Source organism: Quercus suber, unplaced genomic scaffold, assembly GCF_002906115.3.
Source record: "Quercus suber isolate HL8 unplaced genomic scaffold, Cork oak 2.0 scaffold_370, whole genome shotgun sequence".
Lineage (NCBI taxonomy): Eukaryota > Viridiplantae > Streptophyta > Magnoliopsida > Fagales > Fagaceae > Quercus > Quercus suber.
In genome coordinates, this window is record NW_027069822.1 from 87,114 (window position 1) to 92,729 (window position 5,616).

At 38.3% G+C, this 5,616-nt stretch overlaps 1 pseudogene; it reads right to left on the reverse strand.

The window, feature by feature from the left end:
• Window positions 1-769: 769 nt before the first annotated feature.
• LOC112003054 (uncharacterized) lies at window positions 770-5,402 on the reverse strand (annotated as a pseudogene).
• Window positions 5,403-5,616: the final 214 nt, after the last annotated feature.

Below are 5,616 nucleotides of genomic sequence, written 5' to 3' on the forward strand. Positions count from 1 at the left end.
AAAACGGGTCAGAATTTTTCGACTTGACCCGAACCAAATTTTTTGACATTGTATTTTCCTTGGCTGTCTAATGATTCTTCATTACTCTGTCATTACTTTCTTGTTTACACTTGCTTTTGGATGTTTTCCAGGCCTCAAACTGAGAGTGGCAAGAATCCTCAAAAGTACATCAAGTACGGAGCAAAGGATCTTGAACGAATGTTGCAAAGGCAAGCGGGGAATTCACAGAGTTTGTAATAGAGAGTCCAGCCATACAAATATTTTGTAAGTAGATTAGTTTAACTACTTTTCCTATAGTGAATTTTCTACTAGATTTTGTCCTCGAAGTTGTATTTCCATTGAAAAAGTTCTTTGGTTTTCTACTTTGTTATCAAATTTTGTTCCTTACTTATATTGCTTTCATATTTACTACTTCTATATTTGGTATTGATATATGTGGTTAACTATTTATCAGTACAGTTTAATACAAATCAAGTAAGATTTATCACTAAATTCAATAATTCCATTGAATAAATTACATAGGGTCTAAGTTTTATTTTTTTATTTTTTTATTTTTTCACAAAAGAACCAAAACAAACAAATAAGTGAATTTTTAGCCACTATATTAGTAAATAACCTACCAAAAACTCACAGAGTATGCAGTTGGAGCTAAACATTCAGCAATTACCTTCCAAGAAGAAAAGAATAAAGAGAAAAATCTTCATGTTTGACTCGTATATGCCAATTATTAACAGGACCAGTAAATCATACAACACAATTAATGAATATTTTAAAATTGATGCTTCATTTTCCTATCAAAGATGCTAGGTCCATAAGTTGAAATGACCATTTCAACAAGAAGGGGGAACTGCATCTATACAAAGAGGGCGATAGGAATACTAGCCAAAAAAATAATGGGTTTGAAAACCCATGATTATTCATGTAGCATAAGAATAAGTGCAGCAAAAAAAGCTGTCATCATGGCTGCAATAGAAAAGAAAAGGGCAGAAAGGCCTATTATCATCTTTCTAGGCAAGGACTCAAGGAAATCTTCATCTTCATAACGAGATGTGAGGATTCCCAAAAACATTAAGACTGAAGTTGTGGAAGAAAAGAGTGAGAGAGCATCGGATACTATAAAGACCATAAATAATTTCTTATTTAAGAAAATTGGGAAGCCATTATTTTGGTCATTACCACTTGGAACGGTAAATGCTGCAGCAAACATAATGGTAATAATGAGAGCACCCACTACGGTACAAGAAGATGATGTGTCCTTCATCCATTTCTCTCCCTTGGCCATCATGTCCTTATGGTTCTTTGGTGCAGTTTGGCTTCAACGTCTGCGTCTAGAGTCTGTGTTTTCCTCCTCTTTTTTTTTTTTTTTTTGCCGCTTTGTTTGACTTTGGAGACAAAAAAATTGGTGCATGCACTGTTCACGCACTGTTTATGCACTGTTCATGTAATAAAAAATATTAAAAATGGATTCCACGATACTATTTACACATTTAAAAATTATTTTGCTACAGTGTTTTCAGTTTTCAGTTTCAGCAACAATAAGTTCAATCCAAATGGACCCTTTGTAAACAATTGTCGGGGAGTCAAAACCTTTTTGTTTAATTTTCCATAAACCCTAGGAGGGACAATGCTCTCAACCTCCTGCATTTGTTGAACAAAGTCTTAGAAACCAAAATATTGCAACACTAGAAAAGACATAAATTTACCTCATGGTATAGGAAAGTAAATATTAACATTAATGTTTAATTTCAAAAGTAGCTCATAAACAACTTTCAAGTGTCCTTTTATAGGTTTGAAGTCTTTGTAATTTTGCATGTAGATGTATAAGTTTATTTGATGGTTTTTATTTGTTGTTGTTTTGATTGTGTTTTTTTAAGTTGATTTTACTTTCCTGTATTAATATTTTAAAGTAATGAATTAAAACTGATTATCTAATATTTATATAAAAATATAGAAATTTTTTGTAAATTTCAGTAGTGCCAGCGAAAGTACTAGAACCTAAGATCATAAAGTATTCAAGAGGGCCACAGTTACATTTTGTAGCCTACTGTTACTGCTTGATTAAAGACTCTAATAGTTGTTTAAATGAACATATAGCCAATACTTAAAGACCCAGAAATTTTAAGTGAGAGAGATAACCATAACCTTAAACCATTGTAGCTCTCTTTGCATCTGCAAAGCTGCACCTGGGATGTGATCAAGTGATGTAGAAGCTGCTGACATCCCTGCCATATGTAATAAGTTATTGCCGTAGAAGTCATCTATACAACTCGCCAAAGAGTTTTTCGTATCAAAGCCATAGATAAGGCTAAAGATTTTGGCTCGATGACGTTGGACAGCAACCCAAAAAATGTTGGATGATTTTTCATCATGGCTCCACACAAGATCTGGATTCATTTTCAAAATATCAAAAACAAACTCTGAAAGCTCGAAAACGTGTTGAAAAACACAAGAGCTGTTTAGACCCCCGATTAAAATTACGGCTCGATAGATTTTACACAACTTTAATATAAAGTGCGGAATAGTGTAAAAGCGAGCGGATGAACAATATAGCTACTCTAATCCATAAACTAAACAACACAGCAGTGTAATGGAATATAAAAGAGTAGGGAAGAGAGATGCAAACCAGAAAACACCAAGACGTGTTTTCGAAGAGGAAACCGAAGAACTCGGCGAAAAACCTCTCCGCCGCCCTCCAAGCGGAAATCGATCCACTAGACAATCAGTTGGGATACATGAGTAAGCAAGAGACCCTCCAAGCCTAATCTACCCGATGTACCTAAGCCCTCCAAGCTCCTACTCCAACAAGGCTTCTCGGAACCGTGTCTTGTCTTAGTTTCCGGATCCCGCAACAAGCTCCATGTTGCATCTGCCATTCCAGGCTTCTTCCAATGCTTCCCAGCAGCACCAAAACGTCACACAACACTCTCAAAAGGTGTGGTAAGTGTTTGGGCTATCAACCTCTCAATGGTGTGGAAATGGAGAGGGAAGGGTTGAGGAGATACCACAAGCAAGTGTATAGAGAAAGGTGGGGATGACAATCTCTAATTACAAATGTGTTTGGCTAGGGTTTTCTCTCTGAAGCTTCTAACATTTGTGGGTAATGGGGGTTTATATAGGATAGGTGCAAAATGTGTGAGTCAGTCAGTACAGGCTGGCAGAACAGCATGTCTCGCGGGTGTCTCGCGGGAAGGCCTTACCCGCGAGATACTCGCGAGAGACAGCTGTCTCCATCTGTCATGACTCTTCGCATTCCAGCATGTGCAGGGCACATGCTTCACTTCGCGGGAAGCTTAGTCGCGAGATACCCGCGAGATTCCATCAGCTTCCAAATTGCTTGAGTCTTCACACACTCTCTATCACACACCCCTTACAACAATTCCCACAACAAATACAGGGTATAAACAATTGATAGTAATTACAATCAAATTTGGCACGGAATAAAAGCCAACAAAACACATAGTTGTAAATCACAACTTTACAATCTCCCCTTTGGCTATTCCGTGACAAAACCCTAAACAGACTCTAGAGTTAAACGTGAGTTTGGGAATACAGGCAAAACTCACTCACACCTAATTCTAGATTCTGATAAGCTCTTGAAACATATGAACAAGTAACTCCTGAAACACAACAACAAAATATTATCATTGTATGCAGAAAACTTGAAAAGCATATGGAGCAATAAGCACATGATCAAGCAGAATGAAATAGAAACACTAAATCATGGCAAGATCAAACGAGTAATCACTATACACAAGCAATTACTATGCTCATTCACACAAGGAATGAACATCCGGATATGCAAGATGATAAGCTCATATGAAGAGTACCATTTGCACATCCAACATTCAACCAATGCAAAATACTTGAAGAATTTGCATCTAGGAACAATCCTACTAGGGCACAAGAGTGTTCATCACTCAACCAATGCATAGAACGTATATGCATCTAGGAACAATCCTACACGGGCACAAGAGTGATGTAGTGAAGTAAATGTATGACATTAAACTTCAATAGCACAAGCATAAAGGCTGCATAAGCAAAGTATTGCAAATACATGGCACAAACCTTAAAAGCTACAAATCATGCAATGAAACAAAACAACCCTTAAAGCTTACAAAAGCAACATGGGTACATGCAAAGAGTGCTACAAAGCATAGAGAATATCACAAAAGAAACATCTGAAATAATACTTAAATAAAGCATAGTATCAAAGCTTTAAACCAAAAGCCGTAAAAAATTTATAAAAACTAAAAAGTACTGAATAAAAACCGTCTGAAAAACCAATAACCAATGTTACTAAGTTGCTAGACTATGCTCCCCTTAACACTGTGCAAGCTCTTCTCTAGCTCCCTCTCAGAATTTCTCCCCCTTTTTGACTGGAATGGCCAAAGGGTCAAACTGATCTGACTTTGAATCCGAGCCGTGCTCCATAGATAAGTCTTGTACTTGAGAAGAGAGCGCGGTGATCTGTCCTTGAAGGTATGCAAACTGGTCCGCGGTGTACTGCACATGGGAGTCAAGCATGTAGACATCTGATCCATCTTAGCAAGCAACTGATCCAGTTTGCTTAAGCCTTGTGGAGGAGCCGAAGATGATGGCTGTGTAGAGGGCTCAGGAGCCGAGGTGAACCTGTCAATCTCTTCCTCTGTATCTTCGCCTTCATCCTGCTGAACCCGTCGTGGTGGTGGTATGGTATGCACACCGGTCTTCGATCCTTGATGTGTGCAGTGCTCCTAGTCAGTGTATGACCACCAATGGGATAGTCTCTCTGAACAACGTGAGGCCACTAGGTAGCTTGAGCTTTGCCTTGGCAATCAATCCCATGATCAAAGAGGGGAACGGCATCACAGTCCGTGAATTCTGCTTTGTGATGCTCTTCTTCAGGACATGCATGATATGGCCACAAATGTCAATCTCCTTATGTGTGAAGAGATCATACAGAAATCTTGTTCTTGGAGCAGAGAGAGTGGTGAGATTGGTGACCGGATAAAGATTGTGAATCATCACATAGCTTAGGGTCCTCATTTCTGGAGAGAACTTGATGGTGTTCATGGATGATTTCTTTGGTTCACCACCAAGGAGTGTAATCATCTCATCAGTAGAACCATTCTGTCCTCATAAGCAACAGTGATTGGCTGAGATGGTGGACGAGTTTCCAGAAAATCTTGAATGCTCTCTCTTGTAATCACAAACTCCTTGTGTCTTACCCAGCACTCAATACATTCTCCGTTGACAGTGGCATTAGAGAGAAAACTCTTTGATAATCTCTGAATAGACACTCCAGTTGGGTTCAGCAACTTGGTCCAAGTTCTATCTTTGAACACTTCAGGGATGAAAGTGCCCTCAAGAGTCTCTAACTGGACTACCGTTCCATGATGATTGTCTTGTCCTTGTAGCGTCATTGTACTTTCATATCAGCTTCTATAGACCTGAAATGATCAGAATCAGTTCGGGCTCGCTTTGAAGACGATTTCTTCTTAGCAGCATGCTTGGTGGAGACATCTGCACAATTTTCAAAGCAAATAAAAGAAGATGCACAAGCACAAACCAGAAGACAAACTTCATTAGATTCAAGTTAGTTCCAAATCAGACTTAAACTAACTAAAAACAGAGCAA